This window comes from Semicossyphus pulcher, unplaced genomic scaffold (assembly GCF_022749685.1).
Source record: "Semicossyphus pulcher isolate SPU_LCO1_2020_fin unplaced genomic scaffold, fSemPul1.0.p SCAF_23, whole genome shotgun sequence".
NCBI lineage: Eukaryota > Metazoa > Chordata > Actinopteri > Labriformes > Labridae > Semicossyphus > Semicossyphus pulcher.
This window is the reverse complement of record NW_027211697.1, coordinates 8,154,451-8,174,016: the sequence shown is the minus strand read 5'-3', so window position 1 is coordinate 8,174,016 and position 19,566 is coordinate 8,154,451. Positions and strand designations below refer to the sequence as shown.

The following is a 19,566-nucleotide window of genomic DNA, read 5'->3' as shown; positions in this document are numbered from 1 at the left end:
ACTTCAAATAGCCTCAAATGTTTCCTAAGTCCATAGAAACTATTTCATATAATTTGGCACCAAGTATATTTTTCTTGTTGAAGGAAGTCAATTAAGTTAAATTAAATTTTTAAGTTTTAATCTCAAATATCTTAGCTTCGTTCTCTTGGCGGCACCTATGGTGATAAACGGTAATTGCGGGAGCACACTTCCCAGATATCCAGTGTCGCATGTGTGACGTCCATGGTTGGCTCCGGTTGTAACTCTTGATTTTCCTCGCTGACGGTCGCTTTCCTTTTTAGACAGTTTGCCTTCATCTGAGCGTCGAATTTGTTTCTTTTTCTTTGGATTTTCACTTCTTTTTGAAGTTGTATCTGTAGTCATAGATCTTTTCTTTGTTTGTTCAGCCATAGTAGATTACTTTTTACTCGCAACGCTTGCAGAGGCCGGGGTAATCTATCTATCGCCTATGGAACGCCGGCATGCTGTCTCAAACACACACTTCTTTGCTTCAGCGTATACTGAAGGCGGTTTAACAGTGGACCTCTGTTTATGCCAATATCTCGGTCACTGCAACATTAAAACAACCACAGGAGATAGCAGCAGGGGGCCTGACCTTCGAAGGCAACGAGCGCATTGCTTTTTGTTTTTTGTAGGATTTCTACCATTTGAGCAAAAGAAAATACCACAGCCCTTTTTCTCTCTGTTCTCTGGCCATGTAGGAGGAAAATGGATCTGGCGAACAGCGCATGTGCTGGCCTATGTGTAACCTTGAAGTTGTACATTGATCAAAATGGATATTTATTAGTTGAGCTTCTAATTAAAATAATTATATTTAACAATGTATTGAAAGAAAAATTATGTTAAACTAAATGGATGGATAATTATCAATTGTATGAAGTACAGCTTGAAAATATTTTTTCAGTCTAGGCAGGCGACAGGAATGCTGTAAGTTGTTTGTATTTACTATAAAACTTATTTACATGTTTTCAATCTCTTTGGAAAACTTTCCCTCGCCTTTCTCTTCGATAATAATAGATTTACATCAGCAAATAAGAGATTTTGGTTGTGTGGTGAACGCAGACTCTGACCTCGTAGGAACAATGATTGTGTTTAAAATGAGCCTGCGCATCTCATTTGCACTTATATATATGCACGGTAATGATGCACTGTCAGAAACACAACCTTAGCTGTCTTAGAAAGTCGCAACACATTGGTCAGTATAGAGCGTTTCATGGAAGTGGTTTGTTTTCACCCGCATTATAAAATGGTTAGACATATGCTTTCCCCCCCTGTGCAATGTGTGCAGAAAATATGTGGAACTCCCTCCAGCGAAAAGCAGCCAAAATCACGAGTGATTTCATACCACGCTGAAAAGCAACCAGTGATTTGTTGTTTTCAAATGTGGGTGTGTGGCTCTTTGAGACTAATGTGATTAAGCTCCGCACAAATAAGTTCGGCTTGAATCTATCATTAGGGGTTGGACCTGTTAATCCAATTTTGGATGTGAGCTTACCTCTGTGATTTCTACTGATGATTACTTTTTACCCCAATTTTACAGATTGAAATGCCACACTCTTTGGGAGATTAATTTGAACACATTCTTCTTACTTTTGAATGAGTTGGGCACCAGAGTTCCATCCATCCATTGTCTGTATCCTGTTCAGGGTCACGGGGGTCTGGAGCCTATCCCAGCTGTCATTGGGCGGGAGGCGTGGTACACCCTGGACTGATCTCCAGTCAATCAAAGGGCTGACACAAAGAGACACATTCACACTCACACCTACAGGCAATTTAAGCCCTTTTCCAACTGGTCAAAAAACCATGACACCCGCCTTTTTCGCTTAATCGGAAAGGTTACAATCGGCATTCAGACCTGGGTTAAATGACTCTGCAGTAGACCCGGGTACTTGTCTCCTCAGCTCCGATCGGCATTGATGGGAAAACAAAACCCGTGTCAACACGCTAATCTCCTACCCCTTTCCGGCTCGATGCTATGCTCCGTCGGTAACTTCTGCGACTCCTTCAGCTACAAATTCCGCCCGTCTCCGTCCAAGCAGCACTCGACCATCGTTCCAAATTGTCAGCGCAATTTAGCTCAGTTGGTAGAGCAGACGGCCCATGTACAGAGGCTGCGGTCCTCGTCGCACTGATTTGCCGATCCATTTGGTGCATGTCATCCCCCACTCTCTACTCCCCACATTTCCTGTCTCACTTCATCTGTCCTATGTAATAAAGGCAAAAGCCCCCTGAAAAATCTTTAAAAACATCTTCACTGTTCACTAACCCTATTTCCGACGCGTTTGTGACATCAGTCAGTGACGCAGCAGAAAAGAGAGCAAAAGCAGTATACCCCACTGGAAATAGGAAAAGAGACAATCGGCATCTATAAGAAGGTCTTCCCAGGTCTGAAAAACCTGTGTCAACGCTGTTATTTTGGTAGGAAAGGGGTATTAGAGTCACCAATGAACCTAACGAGCATGTCTTTGGACTGTGGGAGGAAGCCGGAGTACCCGGAGGGAACCCACGCATGCACGGAGAGAACATGCAAACTCCGCACAGAAAGCCCCCTACGGCCGATCCTGGATTTGAACCAGGAAGGCGACAGCACTAGCCCGGCACCAGATTTATTAATATTAAGAACAGATTTTTATTCTTTTAGATCGACCAACAACCCGTCCATCTTGCCTTGTACTGCTGTGATCTCATAGTGAACCTGTTAAGAGAGGAAGAATTCATGCAAGCAGGAGTTTTGTGGATTTACAAGAGGAACCAAGGACTAATCAAGGGAAGGATTAATATAATGAATAGGGAAAAAATAGTAAGTAATGAAAAACATTGCTTTGAGGAATCCTAACAGTGTTAAACACACATGGGATAGCGCAGCTCAACCCGAGTTCTCCATACATAAACATGCCATTCTGTGGCTGATATGCATTGGATTAGATCTGAGTGGATTAGAGGAATGTGGAGGCAGGTTGGTGAGAACAGATCACCTAGATTGAAGAGGGATTTTTAACACTTCTAAATGAGATATGAGCACGCATTCAGAGATAAGACGCCGCACATGAAAATGGGTCAATTGTTCTGCAGGTTTAGCTCGTGATTAAGAAGATTACGTTCCACCAGTGAACAACAATGGCAGAGTCAGACAGCAGCCCAGTTGTACTTAGCCACTCCGTCAGCCTGGCTGATCCCTATTCTGTCCTTTCACCAGCATCCAGACTTTCATGTTTTGAGCGATGGGACTTAAGTACCGAGGCAGTGCTTGTCAGGCAGCAGATTTTCTGCTGGAGCAGAACATAACAAAGCACAGTATAATTTGACTCATTCGCAGACCAAAGAGTGTTTTGATGAAAGTTTGTGCGGGTTTCTTTCTGGTCCACAAGCTCACCCTCCATATTTCAGAGGAGAGTGATTAGAGCAGGAGCACTTAGGCCACAGGGACAGCGCTGATATTGATTGATCAAACCTGGCCGTTCAGTCCTGGAGAGAAGGGAGGGTTTCCACACGGTCTTCTTTCCCTTCCTAATGAAAGGGAGGCAAAGCTGGCTGTCTCCTTTGATCCAGAAGGGATTAAAATAGTGTTGCTTATGGAAGTAGAAAGATCAGGGCTGCCTGTTACTCTGTGCGTCTGATGTACTGCTGGGGAAGATATACAACACTCTGCTGTGGAGTCTGGGGCGGGGTCAGTTCACGGTGAGGCCAGGGGGTCTGATAGGCAACTAATAAGAAAGCTCGACGACGGTTTGATCACGAGAATCATCTTCTCTTTTGTTATTTTCAACCTTTGTTTTCTGTCTTCTGCGGATTTTGAAGATATTGGATGTGCCTGTATCTCCTGTTTCTCTGTTTGTTTCTAATTTCCTTCCAGAATCATATCTGTGTTTGCTACCATTACATGTTTCCTGCGTGTCTACAAGCAGTTGTCTTTGTAATGCATCACAGGCCTTTCCTCCGACAGCAACAGATCTGAGGTTTGTCTGTCAGTCTGTCTGTCTGTCTGTGCGCAACAAGGAAGGCAGGTTAGAATCAATAAGATAATTTTTGATATGCACAACGGCGTCTTAGACAGCTATTTGAAGGAAGTCCTGAAAAACACTAATAAACTTGAAGCCACGCTCTCAATAATTAAAGCTGATTTTCTCTGGGAGAAAATATTTTCTAGGGAGTTGGTGAGGTGGAAGGCTTTGATACAGCCTAGAAGCCTTCATAAAAGTTTTAGATGTAGGGAGAGTAATTGACATTTTTCGCAAGTTGGCAGTCAGAACCACATACGCGTTGCCAAGTGGGCCCTCAAGTTGGTGCGGTCAGTCTCTCTCTTTTTCCCTCTTGCGTCCTCCTTTCTCTCTCTCGCCCTCTTTTACACACACACACACACAGATTTTCTGTCCGTTGCATTTTCAGTTTGAGCTGTTTTATGGATTTCTCTCACAGCTCAGTTGAAAATTCAATTAATTGAGCCGTGCTGAGAAATATCTATCAGATCAGGATATAGTCATTTCTCAGAGTATGGACATCGCAGTGTTCATAACCGCATGATGCATAGAGTGCAAAACATAAACCATGGCGGAACAAGTGATTTATGCACATATCTGCCTGATTTATCTCCGCTGGTACACACACACATACATGGAGGCAGGCACTTTAGGTGATGAAACAGTCGGTCAGGTACTTAGGTTTTCAGGCCCTGGGGCGGTGTGATATGTTCGGTGACATGTTGCTCTGCTATTAACCGTACACTTGTTGTACGCCCTTGTGAGGCCACAGTTTCTGTAGCCTTCAAGCAATTTAGAATGGTCTGTTTATGCTAAATCCAGCCACCCGAGGGTTTATCCTTGGCTATTTTACACACACACACTTTCCCCCCACATGTGTGCTACCGCAGAGGGAAGGTGGAGTTGTTAAAGAGACACTGATAGCCGCTGGCAGAAGCTGTAGCTGCGTCTGATTGTTCTCTCTAGGAGCGTTGTGCATGAGAGAGCGAAAACACAGCAAGCGGCATCAGAGAGAGAGAGAGGGAGAGAGAGCCCCGTTCATCCTCTCCCTCCAACTACCTGCTCATTAGGTTGGAGACCGGGGAGCTGCGTGAGGCCTGTTAACTGCGCGCCTACCAGAGAAAAGCCTGACATTATCGCCGATTTATCAGAAGTTGCAGAACTCGTCAATGTGCTACCAGGCATCAATGCATCAATATATCAGCCATCACTCTGGGCGGTCCTGACTTCTATAGCTTCCTGCCACGCCGACACACTTTTATATACTCCGTTTTATTCACTTTTTATGTGCTGGGTTGATGTATTTTATCGAGCTAGTTACTACTGAACATAAACTAGGGATTACAACCTTGTGCATAAAAAAAATCTGCCCCCAGAGAGAAATGGAAGCAATCTGTTTTTAATATACCCTACTTCTTATTCTCTGCACTGCCTCCATGCTTCACTTTTCCGTCACTCAGCCTGCCTTCCCTTCTCCGCCTCCCGATGTATGCAAAAAACTGAGCAACATTGTTTTTATATCCTATTATCCAGAGTATTTGCCTGGCCTTCTCACCCCTCCGTTTCCCCCGTACTTTACCTTTTCTACCTGTTAAGACTTCCAGAGGCAGATGCTGTTATCTCCCAGGCTTTCAACAACCTGTCACATCCACTAGCTTCTCCTTTCTTCAAAAGCTGTCTCCCACTACTTTTTTTGGTGCACTCCCTGCGGTTGCTGATACCTATTGGGAGGTGCAGTCGGCGATGTCAAACCTGGAAAAAAGGAGGAACCGGCACAGGGGTCAGAATGATGGAAGGAAGGAGAGAGGGTATGATTGAAAGACTGAGGGGTGCCGCTGCAATAAGGTTGTTATTTATTTTTTTCCTTCTGTTTCCAAAGCTGACTTTATTGATTTTTTAACCTGAAACACAGCCACAGTAGAACCTTCCATCGTCCTATGGATTGGAATTGATTGCCTCGAGGCTCTCTTGTCCTGTAAATATTTGCAAGGCTTTATTGATTCCATTAGTGGCTGCCTGCTATTTGTGACAATGGTATGGATGGTTGCTGTTGGTGGGACTATACCGACGGGGGGAGGCCAATGCTTTTTCTCACAGCACATTAAGGTCTTGTTTCACCCGTGTAGCGTTGTATATGACCTGTCCTTGCAGCCATTATAAGGCAAATGGTCACTCCTTGATTTGTGCGCCACTTTTTGAAAGGAAGCCTTTCAGGTGGATGATTTACAAGCTCACAGCCATTGTCATTAGTGCGTTTATTCATCTTCAAGGAAGGCATCGATACTCCATTTACTGCCAGGTGTTTCTGCCTATAAAGCCATGCTGAGAGGTGTTTTGTTGTAAGGTACAAAGGGCCTGACCTTGAATGTGACCCTCAGTAGCCCACGCTGATTTAGGGATGATGTTGGATTTTTTGCTGATATCCAATATGCCAATATATTCCAACCCTTTTTCCACCTATAGCAGAGAACGTCAAGTCTCACCTGTAGTGGAATTGATATCATGCCTACTCTTATACAAAAACTGCCACACCGCAGACATCTTCACGCTCGACGGAAGAGGCATTGTACAAAAGGTCACGTGTCTGATCACTCACGTTTCTGAGCGCACCTGAAGGCAGCAACCCCCCCCGAAACACAGCAGTGAGGGAGACATGCCCAGACTTGTTCACTGCACCTACTACGGAGACGTCAGTGATCGCAGATGGACTCTTTATATTATGTGTGCGTCCATGAATATGTAAGTTAGATTGCACTGATGTTTATGTTACTCTCTGTGTGTTTTTGGCGTGTTTGATGTTGTTTAGTCGGGTAAAAGGACGGGAATGTGAGCTAACTGTTAGATAGTTAAGAGATGGGAAAGTTGTTTAACTTCTGTTCAGTGGAAATTATTTTTTAGGAAATTATCGAGCATTTAGGCATTATTAAAGTGTTGTTTTATCGGTGGAAAATATCGGCAGAAAAAATGACATATCTGTCGATGCCCATATGTCATTTTCAAGCCATTATCTGCAGATACTGATAACGTGCAGATCTCATCGTGCATCCCTAGATTTTAGCATAATAGAAAAGTAAGGGAGGAGCTCTTAAAGAGCTGTAGTCTCACTGTCATAAAGCCCGGACACAATGTTTGTATAGGGGCCAATGATGTACAGCACATATAGACTGTGGGTGTTTCATCTGAGGAAGCGAGGGGCCGGGAGAGTGCCGCTTAAGAGCACATGGGAGAGCGAGGTGGCCCACGCACTGCTGCTCTGTTAACCCGCATCTCCTCAAACTCCCCACCTCCTGCATATTCTACTGTTGTCTCAGGAACACAAAGACTATTTTCAGGCAGCCAATCCACAGAAGAGTGCGAAACTGCAGCCCAGCATGCCCCTAAAAGCCTTCATGACTTTTTAATCGGTGGCTCAGGGCTCTGCGTCCGGCGGTTGGAGAGTGGACCCCACAGCCAGAGCTGGGCTCCACGGAGGGATCAAATCCCCCCCTGCCTGAATCTCAGGCCTGTCAAAGCAGTCAGGCATGGAGGCATTGGACGGGTGGCATCTGAAGGTGAGAGAGGGAGGGAAAGAGACATAGTTGGCAGTAGAAAAGAGCAGTTTGCAGTTGAGAAGGGCGGATGGAAGAAGGGAGCCAGGAGGGAATGTTTGTAAAGGGAGAAAGAATTTATGTGAAACTGCTGAGAGAAGGAATAGCCCTCCACCAAAATAGCAATTTCTGAGGTGAGAAAGAGTTTGTTCAGTGGAGTCGTAAGAGAAAAGTGATGTATGTGCGTGTGTTTGTGTGCGTGCATGGTACATCGGTAGCACAGCATTTGGAGGTGATGGATTGTTACAGCATACCAAACAGAGTGGGAAAGGTGGGTGGTGGATTTTATTGGAGAGCTGGAAAGGTTTTGTGATGAATAATAGTCATGAGTGAATTGGTCATTGTCAAACCCCTCCAGAGCCTATTGAATCCGCAAGGCTAGGGTTTTACAATGAGCTTCAGCCATGAAGATCGTCCTGTTGGGTCGTAATAGATGGAAAGTGAGTTGATGGAGGCAGGAGGTACAATAGATGAGGCTAGCTCTCACTGCTGGAGCGGCATTTGTCTGTGGGGAAATGGGCCACAGGAGAGACCTGTGTTCCTCCCACACACTGCGCAGAGATCAGAGAGCAATATGGATGCATTTGATGATCGCGTACACACGCGCACAGGTACGCACACATACAATGAGAGTCAGAGATGTGTAAACATGCTGCAAGGGTAGCATGCCGGCTAATGATGCCCTGTTGACCCATCGCTAATGATCCCCCTCAACTCAGCCAGGAACATGATGCGCTTTGATCTGCCTGTCATTAAGGGACTGTGGAGTACATGCACGTCTCTTTAATCTGATGAAGAATTCAGATGTACATGGATCATCTCACAGGAGACGCGCACACGTTTACAAGCATGTATGCACATAATGATTAAACATGTACTCACATGTGAAGACGTCGGCTGTGTAAACAGCTACTGGACACTCACATCTGCATTTTCTGTGTATTAAGGTCATGACTATGCAGGCGCTTACAGTCACACCAAAGTCAGGCATTACACACACACATTTTCCACACACACATGCAGGAGAGCACAAAAAGCCCTTGACAGAGATTAAACATGTCATTTACTCGCTGTGGTAAAAGAGCAGTAATAAATAAAACAGATGATTTATTAATATCCACTTGTAATCCACTGCATTATATGTGTATTAAAGCACATTACTTACCATGGCATGGTGAGCGGTAAAGTGCTTCTAATAAAATTCTTAAGTGCCTACAGGCATTTCAAAGCAGCAGCAGCAGCAGCAGCAGCATATCTCAGAGCAGTATCTCCTCTGTGTCTCACTAATGGGACTGATGTAAATATGTTCATTTGTGAGTCTTCCTTCCAATTTAGCGACGCTCATATTGTAGATGAAGATTATCCAGGGATTATAAGGTTTGAAAAAACCCTATTTGATGTGTATTTATGCACGGCTTATGGATGTAGTAATATGGAATTAGGTCCCATCATGGGTGGAAAATACAAATGTGAAAAAAGTGTCACTCCCACCTCCCCCATCTGGCTCCCCGTCAGGTTGTCATTTAGTGATATTGATTTCCAAAAGTGGAAATTTAACAGACGTTTACGATGCAAATCACAGGCTATAACTCTATGTGGTGTGGAGAGCCGCATTAAGCCTTCAAATCACTCATGCTGTTACTTGGGCGCCAGTTACTTTATGCCACATCCGCTTGATGGTTCGCATGTATTTCAGCGTGTGATTGCAGCTAACAACGTCCAATGCCTCCGCGTCGTAGGTCCTTAGAGGCGGAGAAAGTTCAGAGAATTACCAACATGATTTGTTCTACACTGGTATGTTAAGAGCAGTGGTGGGACGATTTCAATAACACAGCAGGAGGAGCATAAAATGCTCTGTGAATATATTAACCTGATGGAAGATGGTGTTTCTATTTAAATTTATGTAATTTTTAACGATAACCTCCAGGAATGTGTGACATTGTGTGAAGACTAAAACTGCTGTGGTTGTAATTCCTTTTTTTAAATATAAAGAGCTCTTGCATATGTATAAGGCCGCGTCAGAAAAACACAGCTAACCTTGGTTTTTGCTTTAACAAATTCAGAAATGTTCAGCTCTCTATACTTAACATTGAAGCGTTGAGGTGTTTGGGTGCAGAGAGCTGAACGTTTGAATCCAGAATTGGACGGGGTGCATTTTGCAAGATTAAGGTTTCTTAATCTTTTGCCCTCATCCCAAATGGATGAAAACAACCCTGCCAGCATCTATGCAGCAACACTTGGAGCAATGTGAGCTTGAGTGCAAGCTTAAGGATATAAGAATCATCAAGCTCATGTATTAGATAGCATTGTTGGCACAGGACTCCAAGTTATAGCCTGTGCCATTGTTATGATAACTATTGATCCACTGTTTTTTCTTGTAAGACGGCTTGCGTTTTTTACAGCACAATATTTCAAAGTGGAAATGTGTGCTTGTTGAGTTTCTCGTTAGGCGGACTGATGGCGGGCTTTGAAGGAGAAGTTCTCTATTTTTAAACCTGGGCCCTATTTTTTTTACAAATTTGGGTGTCATAGGAGCAAAAACTTTTGGATTCAGTCCAGTAGATGGCCTCGGCTGTAGCCGCGATACAGCCGCAATGGCTGCAACATAATCAAGGGGCAATTGCGAGCGAAAGTACGTCCACTGAAAGTGCTTGTTTTTGCCACTGACAGGCTCAAGATCCTTTTCGTGTGACCAGAAACAGTGACATTTCTAGGTAAACAAATTAGATGCATGTAAATATGTTAAGTCTTCTTACTTGATAGATAGTTGCCCATTTGGTCCCTGTTGTCTTTGCCGCCTCCTCCAGTTTATTTTGGGCACATGAAAGAACGTCTGCAGCTCAGCCTGTTGATCAGACAGGGGAAATCCTCCGACGTCGGGAGGTATCATCCCTGGACACTCCTGGCCTCATTTTCATTGTTGAAATCAGGTAAGTATTCTGCCATGGCTTTTGAAATATATTCCTGCTGGCAGTCCTCTACTTAAACAAATCCTCTCTCCAGCTTTAAGTAACGTTTCCACCGTCCTGTTCAGGTAACATCTCACCACCCGCGTGATTTCAGAGCGAGACTTCTCCTTGAGCGAGACTTCTGTTTCTGGTTACACAAAAGGATCTTACTCTTTAAAGAAAGGACGATCTTTGTAGGGATGATTTCCGTAATGTTGTCGGACACCTTGAGCAGCAATGAGGAACCTGTCAACGGCAAAAACAAGCACTTTTAGTGGACATACTTTGATCGGGTGCAATTGCCCTGGATTATGTGGTAGCCATTGTGGCCGTATCGCGGCTACGGCGGAGGGCATCTACTGGACTGATTTTAAAAGTTTTTGTTCCTATGAGTCATTTCGACTCCCAAATTTGTAAAAGAAGAAAAAAAAAAATCGGGCCCATGTTTGATTAAGTCAGAGAATTTGATTTTAAATAAAAGATTAAGAAAAATCCAATTTGTGATCCTAAATTATGTTTTTAAATAACCAAGAGAAATATACACTTTAAAGTTCTGGTTGGTCTGTGAGAATGTGCATCTCATCATCATTCATTAATTTCATTCTCAGGCATGCATAATTTCATAGTATTCACTTAGGATGTGATTATGCACAGTTTTAACAAGTTGTATTTCTCACACTAAACCATCCAGGATCATGTGGAGGGGGCACAACAATTAGTCTCTCTGACTGAGAATTTTCCCTGCTTTGTACTAGTTGCATGCATCTCATTTAGCAGCCGTTACTGTATCTGATAATTGAGATGAGCAATGTGGTGTGAAGTCATGTAAGAACCAGCCAAACGTTTCCATTAGCATAATGTCAGGGCGTTCAGATCTTTGTCTGCCTGCTGGCACAGCGCTGGCTGCCTGTCTTCACACAATATACCACAGCGCTGTGTTCCTCCTCTGTCTTTCTTCCTGCTTGGGGGGTGGCATGTGCACTTCAGATGCCGAAAAGGGCAAAGAAGACGCTTCCGTCTGTGCCGATGCCACGGTGGTCACAGATGTGGCCTTGCGGCATGTTGGATAGAAGGCAGGCGGCTTTGAAGATCCATCTTAAGGAAGTGATTTGGGGGGTGATGGGGTGGCTATCACACCATCACAGAGCAGGACTTGGTGCTCGAGCATGGATGATGGGAGAAAATAGTGGTCAGAGGGCCTCTCTGTAATGTGGTGCAGAGAGGCAGTGATGTGACAAGCGCCATTCGGTCAGCTCTCACACTCCAGAGGTCTCAATTAGAAACAGGGACTCTGAGCTCCCACAGGCTAGGCTGCTCACAAAGGTGATGATCCTGCTTCACATCATCTCAGACCGCCACCAAAATCAGAGAAAAAAAACATCCATTCCATCCTCCACATCCTCTGAATCTACTCATCTCTCATCTCTAACTGTCCCCCGCTGAAGATCCGTCTTTGCTCAGGTGTAATCGAATCTGTGTGACGCATTGTCGATTCGAGAAACTCCTGAGATCCCAATCCTGGCGTGGATGATTCATTGACACCAGGGAAGGTGTTTGTCTTCTGCAAAACAGGTAAATAAAGCATTGCCAATACTGATTGCCGTTCACGCCTTCACCCAGAGGAAGGAAGTGAGACAGACAGGCAGGCCGTGTAAATGTAATGAAGGGAGATAATAATTCTTTTCTCTGTCAGCTGCTCTCTGCCATTAGCATTTACTGCCAGCCCCTGCCACTCACTGCTTGGCGCCCATGCACTCTGCCACACTGATAAGAATCACAATCACCAGCCATTCCACACGCATATATTACAATGGCAGGCTCCCTGATACCTCGCACCTAGCAAAACACTATTAGCATGCCAGCGGTATCTCTTAAATTCAAGATTCAAAGGGATCGGCTTGGGAGAAAGGCACGGATGGGACATGGCAGTTTGAGTCCATGCATTCTGTGTGATAATATTCTGGCGTCTGTATTTTAAAGGGATAAACACACAAGGTATTCACACACATCTTTATGCACAGGCACACACCTGCACACACACACATGCAGCTTGAAGGAGAAAGGAGAACAAGGTGCTGACAGGTTTCCATAATGTCAAGAGCACAGATGACTCTCTCCTTCAGAAAAGTACAACTCTATCTATATGTTAATGGTGGGAGGGAAAGATCCACTGTACTGTCTGGTGCATCGAGCAATTAAACCAAGACTTTCCTGATAGCTTCTCGTGCATGGAGCTGCCCACGGAGGTCCCAGGATGGACAGGCAGCGCAGCATTGCAGGTGCGTCTGATCATCTCCATCTCAATGCGTGTGAAGTAATGTTTCCCCCACCATACCAACTACTAATTAGGATCTAATTATCAGGGCTAGTGTAAACAATCGCAGCAGATGGCGTAGCGCTCAGTATTAACTCTAATGACCCGGGGCCCTGTGGAATTCACATTTCAGCGCGTTTGTTTATTTTCCTCCATTAGTCTTTGCCCTACTTTCTAAATTCACTTAGGCCTATTTCCAACCTTCTCTTGCCTTGAGAAAAATCAGCCCGCCTCCTATTCCCGATGCTGCGCCGGTTGTTTTTTTTATTTTTATTTGCTATTTCTTCCACTAACTGTCGTTTATCTGTTTTGCGTTGCTTTTTCTCTTGTTTTTTTTTCTCCAACAATGTCAATTAGCTCTCACAGAGATCAAGTGAGATTTTGTACCTATTTTCTCCCCCACCCACCGCCGTCTCCCTTCTCCCTTGTGGAAAGAAAAAGTCAGGAAAAGACGAGTATGTGATCTGGCGCGCACAAAAAAAACTTACTTCTTCTTCCAAACGGTAGAAGCTGCCTGTCTCACCTGGGAAATAATGCTGTGATGTCAGTCGCTACAGGAGAGGGAAGCCTGGATCATTTCCCATTGTGTTCTACCCTTAAGAGCTCAACAAACCTCACTTCCGTTACAAGACGCAGTTTCATACATCTTGTCCTTAGAAAGGAAGAAATTGCCATAGTGTATGGCTTACATTTCTAAGTTGATACATTGATCTGTTAGCTGCTAGAATATGCTCACAGCTCGTCGCTACAAGACATAAATCTTATGACTGCCACAATGTCAGACAAGAACCCGTGCTTTATCTTTTACAAAGCTTTGACTATCCCTCAGTGATTAAAGACACGACTTCCTTCCATCCAGCTACAGTTGTTCGGCTGCGGTTTCCTCGCTGTTCGTCGGACGGGGCTGAGCTGACTGGAGACACGATGCTGCAGAGGGCGTGTAATGGTGGCTGTGGGTGTGTGAGGTCTCATTAATTGACGGCGGGCCTTGTGCCTGTGCTCCTCTGCGTGCCGTGTTCTCTGCCAGGAGCTGGACTTGCTAATTAGGCTCCTGGATATCACAGACACGTCCCACGGTACGCCATACAATATACTGCAAGTGACTCAGAAACAGGAGTGCTAAAGGGAAGAGTGGAGGAAGATGGAGGGTAAGGAGTGATGCCGAGAGACAGAGAAGGATGGAGAGACATCTGGACTGGGAGCTAAGAGAAAAAGTATGTGACAACTGATCAAGAAACCAAGCAGAGAGAGTACGAAAACTCCTGAACGGGGAGTGATCAAGGCCGGTAAGTAAGAGAGACTGCAGCAACTTACAGAGAGGATACTGTTATTTTGGCGGGGAAGAGAGAAACTTAAGATAGGAAGAGAAAAAGAAGAGCAAATCAAAACGAAAAAGGTAGTTTGAGACAGGCAGAGCATGGCAGGGAGGTGCAGGAAGACACTCAGAGGAGCAGCGAAGCAAACAGGAAAGAATCCCAAACAGAAAGTCTGTGTGGGTGTGTGTGTGTGTGTGTGCGCGACTGCGCTGCCCGCTGGAGTGTGTGTCCAGATAATTCAATCTGCTGCCCATTGACTGGCCTCCCGCTCTGTCTTCACTCCTAATTAAATCTCCATTTGTTGGCTGGATGCTACTGCTTCTAATTGTGTTGCTGTAGCATCAGATAGGTACACCTTAACACACACACACTTGCACACACACACACTCACAGGCCCCACAGCGAGTGGGATCCCAGACTCGTCACCGCGCTACATTACACCTCAATTAATCACATCAATTACACATCAATTAACCCGTGGCGATCCACTAAACACAGCTGGGACGCTGGCAGTATTTCATCGGCAGCGACCTGAGGACTTTTTCTGCGACATCAAAGCAGACACATCATCAAAAAGAAAACCAGCTTAACACAAAAATTCATATTTGTGCTTCATCTCTTCCTCAGAGTATTGAGGACTGCACAGGCTTTTTCAAGGCATGCCACTTGGGCCATGAAGTCTATATTGCCGCAACATGCATACCAAGGGATCTTGCACGGCGTATAGCCCTACTGGATAGTGCACAAACATGTTCAGGGGGCTATAAATACGGGGAGGGGGATGCTAACGTCGCGCAGTGATGGACTGGCACGGTATGCAGCATGCAGATGCTGATCCATGGGCCATTTCTGGAAATTAATGTGGGAGTAGATGGAGGCTCTCCATCTCCCCTCCCTGTCTTTCAAGCCTGGCCTGCTTGTTTGGCTTCGGCTGTAATGGGTCGCTTCACCTTGCTGCCTAGTGTTGGAGGACGCCCCCCTCTTCTCTCTTTTTATCCCCCCCCTCCACTCTCAGTCTCACGCCTCGACATCACTACCCGGTCTCAAAGCCCTGCATATCTCTCACCATCTGCCTCACCGTCACTCCGTCTTCCTCCTCTCTGTCCTTTCTTGTACGCTCTCTTTCTTAATCCCTCCCTTTGTGTCCGCCCGCTTTCTGACTCACCTAAATGATGGAGTGTAAATCGGCGGGTGCATGTTGTCACGGTGACAGCAGCTTGTGACAGAGTGACAGATCAGCCTGACCTTCAGGACAGGCCTGTGTTTTCACAATGGCGAATGCCTGAAGGTGTGTGTTTGCTTGTATGGGTTTGTTTACAGAGATTCACGTTGTCAAGCAACAAATGAATCGTAGAAGACAGCCCGGTGTACGGGTGTGTGTGTGTGCGCCTTTTTGAGCATGTGTGTATCCATAAGGGAAGTGTTTCATCAGTTTTTAAGATGCTTTTAACCTCCCTTCACCGACCGCACAACACAACACCTTTTCACCAACCCATTACTAGGCCAAGGTCAGTGCCATGACTGTTGCATAACCCCCATCAGAGAGGCTAACCATGACCCGTCTCGCGCTTTAAAGCCCAATTGTATAGGCTAAATGATAGCTCTAAATTTTCCTGGCTGACATGAGGTGGATGGAGAAGTGTGTGTTCGTGTGTGTCTCAGAAGAGAAGGGGAGGCGTAGAGGAAGAGATAGCGAGGTAGGCCGAGTGAGAAATAGAGAGTTACAAGCAAGTAGACCTCCAAATGTTTCAACAGGCAGGGGCTCCGCTTTATCGCTGCATTTCAGTGATACAGTTGTGCCGAGTGCCAGCTAGGATGTGGTTACACAGGCTCAAACACAGGTGCCTGAGGATTTAACAGAGGGCAGGAAGAGCTCCCTGCTGCTGGAGAGGAGCAGGGGTAAGGAGGTGAGCCACCCCCCCAAAAAAAGCGAGAGAAGGGATACAAGACAAAAGTCGAATGTGAACACCGTCTGTGTGATTGCATGCCAGCATGGCGCGATAGGGAGCACAATAGGCCCTGGTTTATAAAGCTGCCCTGATGCCTGTGGTCTTTGTCTCACAGCCATTAAAATTCTGTGTATGCAGCAGGGGACCCGGCTGGAGCTGTGCCACCATTCAACCTCAGCTGTCAGGTTAGAATAAGGTGCTTTTATATCTGCGGTGAATAGGCTGTGGTGGTCCAGCTTGACTGTTGGGGGGCAGATGCTCTACACAGCAGCCACATTTAAACCCTCCTGGATCTCCCGTGCCGGTTTTTGGTCTTCCCCTAGATCTGCCGACCCAGTTCGGTTGGCTTTTATCTGTGCTCATAGTGTTGCAGGAATTCCTGGTCCAGAAGGAATGCCCTCTAGCTTTCCATCTGGGTTTGAAGCCTGCAGCAGGCACGGCCGTGAACCAGCCAAACCTCTGTCCCTTTGTTCATCACTGTAAAGGAGGAAGCGACAGTTCTTCTCCGCCAATCCTTCCCCGCCAATCATTCCCCGCCAATCATTCCTTCTTCCCCCAGAAAAGATGTCAGCTTTTTCTTCTCCCAGCACAGCCAATAAGACTTGCACACGTCCCTCCAGTCATGACGTCTAGTCTGTAGTTCCCCTTTTTGTATATTTCTGTGTTTGTGTCTGCGGGCATGTGTGTACGCTTCTGTTCCATGAAGTTAGTGTGCTCTAACACAAGATGACAACTGCGACAAATTACGGATCACATCAGAGTGGAAGCAAACACATCGACCTGACATATTAGTGACAACAGCATACTCATCTACAATGAAGTGTCTTTACTGTACATACTGTATATATCAACTGAGCTTTGTTCTGTGTGTGTCTACATGTGATGTAAATGAGCAAAAATAGACCCAGATCACATCCACATATGCATAAACACACAGTATCTATCTCAAAAGGAACAGAGAAACCACACCTGAAACTAGGGATGCATCGGCTGAACGTCGGTGGCCGTGTTGACTGCCATCGGCCCATCGGCAAATAAGGTGGCATGCGCCGATGGCAGTAGCCGATGTTTTTGTGTCAATCCGCCCGTAATTGTTCTTTGGTCTTACCTTTTACATTACCTCCACCGCCTGGAAGCAATTCACTTCTTAGCCAATAGGCTGATGATGCGGCCGGCGAATGATAAAACTGGTGACGCACCGAATCAAGATGGCGGTTCACAGTAGTTAGTTAAATCCGCGGTAGTTGTAATCCCTTGAATTTTGGACACCTTAGACACACCAGCTTCGGATTCTACCTGTAAGGAACTCCCTGGATCCTGCTTACAATTGGACTGTACTTATATAGCGCTTTTCTAGTCTTTGCGACCACCAAAGCTGCTTTTACACTACATATCACATTTACCCATTCACAAACTGATGGCAGAGGCTGCTACGTAAAGTTCAGATATCACATTCATACCCATTGGCTATGCCACCGGGAGCAATTTTGGGGTTCAGTGTCTTGCCCAAGGACACTTCGACATGTAGCCTGAGGGAGCTGGGGATCAAACCTCCGACCTTCCGATTGAAAGACGACCGACTCTACCACTGAGCCACAGCCGCCCCAAGAAGACCTTCACAGCCCTGTACCGCAGGAGTTTTGTTTTGGCTTTTCCAAAGAGTGTTTCTACTCGGTGAGAGGTCTCACTTGGCAGACCGTGGGAGATAAACTGAGTACCAGAGTGAGTTGACAGGAGGGCTCACTCTTTGTGCAAATTGGGAGCTTAAAAAAATGTTTGGTAATATGACCAGGTGATTCTAAAACAGGCTAAAGTGGCTTTTCAGGCTGTTATTTTTTGAACAAGTGCATTAATAAATACAGAAATTCCAGTTATTGAAAAAAAAACGTTATCTGTATCGGCCCTGATTTTCTCCCTACCTGAAACACATACAGTGTCTACCACCGACACAAACAGCAGCGCTCGACCCCAGTGGTTCGCTGCAAAGATCAAAGATCACAGTGATGAAGAGGACAAGGAGAATGAGGGTCAGACAAGTGGTTCTCTGTTGAAAACTCATTAGATCCCAGAGCCCAGTGTGCAGAGGAATTGCTCCTATGATCCTATCTTCCTTTTGCCGCAACAACTGCTAGCGGTCAGCGGCCATTTGAGTTCTCGCTGAGTCTCGGAAAGGAGATCACTTTTCTTGTGTGATACACGGAGAGCAATCTTTGTGATGTAAAAAAAAAAAGCCCCCCCCCCCCCCGTCCCTTGCTTGCTTTGTTCCTGAAAATATATACTTTACTCTAAATGTGAAATTGGTCACACAAAAACTTGTGCAGATTGCCTCTGCTCAGGGTTTCAAAATCAGTGTCCAGCTAAATGGGTAATTCGAAGCAGAAACTTATGTGAACGCATAAAATTGCACTCAAACCGGTAACCACAGTGGTGATTTCCATGCACTCAATTTTCTGTTACGCAATTTCACACTGGTTACTTGGTATTATGTATATTCCTTGCCTCAGACGATCAATGTGTCTGGGTTTGGCTTGTGCAGGTCTCTAATGGTGGCTTGTTGATGCCGCTGCATTGCTAAGTGCACATTGCCACCCAGCCCCCGAAACCAGCTGGAAGTGGTTGGGTGTTGCCTGTGTGCATTTTTTTCAGGCATAAGTGAATGTTTTGGGATTCTGTGTGTGTGTGTGTGTGTTTGTGTACGTGTGTGTCAAGTACGAATGCATTTACCGGTGGATGGAATTACCGTAAAGCCACCACTCCAGCGGCTCGTGCTCGGGGAAAATGGGGATGGCTCCTCCATTTGGGCTCAAACAGGGATCAGTTTCAAGGGCCTGTCAGGTTTGGCGGTGATTGTTCTGGAGGAGTTTATGCAACGGTTGTAGAAAGAACAGATTGGCCAGGTAGCTGAGTGTCGTTGTTAACAAATGGGGTAAAATGTGAGGACTGGTTTAGGGAACAGAAAGCGATGAGATGGCTGTTGTTTGTTTGTCTCTGTTTATGAGTGGTGTGCTTGTGGGTTATAGATTGGGGAGTAAGCTGCAGCTTTCGGATGTGTGCTGGTGCGTGTGTCCTGTTATCTGTGTTTGTGTGGATGTACAAACTGCGCGCATGGCTGCGTGTGTGAAACACAGAGGTGCACAGTCATTCTTTTATTTACAGTTTCAATCAGGTTCAATTTTCTGTCTCCTCTTCCCTGCCTCGGCGAGGCTGCCCTCGCACGTACCCGCTTCCACCACAACATCCTCTGTTTTAGCTCCGTAAATCTCGGGTGTGAACTTGCGTATGGATGCGGGGAGAGACAGAGAGAGGGGCTCCAGTAATCAGCCGTGAGAGTGAGTCAGCTAGTGTGGAAGACCTAGAACCAGGCGTGCTCCAGGCCTTGGCGGCTTACTGCAACTATTAATACAGACTTTAATTAGCCCGCCACAAACACTGGCACAATCGGCTCAGTGTCGCCTGTGGCTGGTGAGGCAGACAG

At 45.7% G+C, this 19,566-nt stretch overlaps 1 protein-coding gene across 1 annotated transcript in view; it reads left to right on the top strand.

Annotated features, from left to right (window-relative positions):
- The window catches only part of sdk2a (sidekick cell adhesion molecule 2a), a 92,139-nt gene that overhangs the window by 31,798 nt on the left and 40,775 nt on the right, over positions 1 to 19,566 (top strand).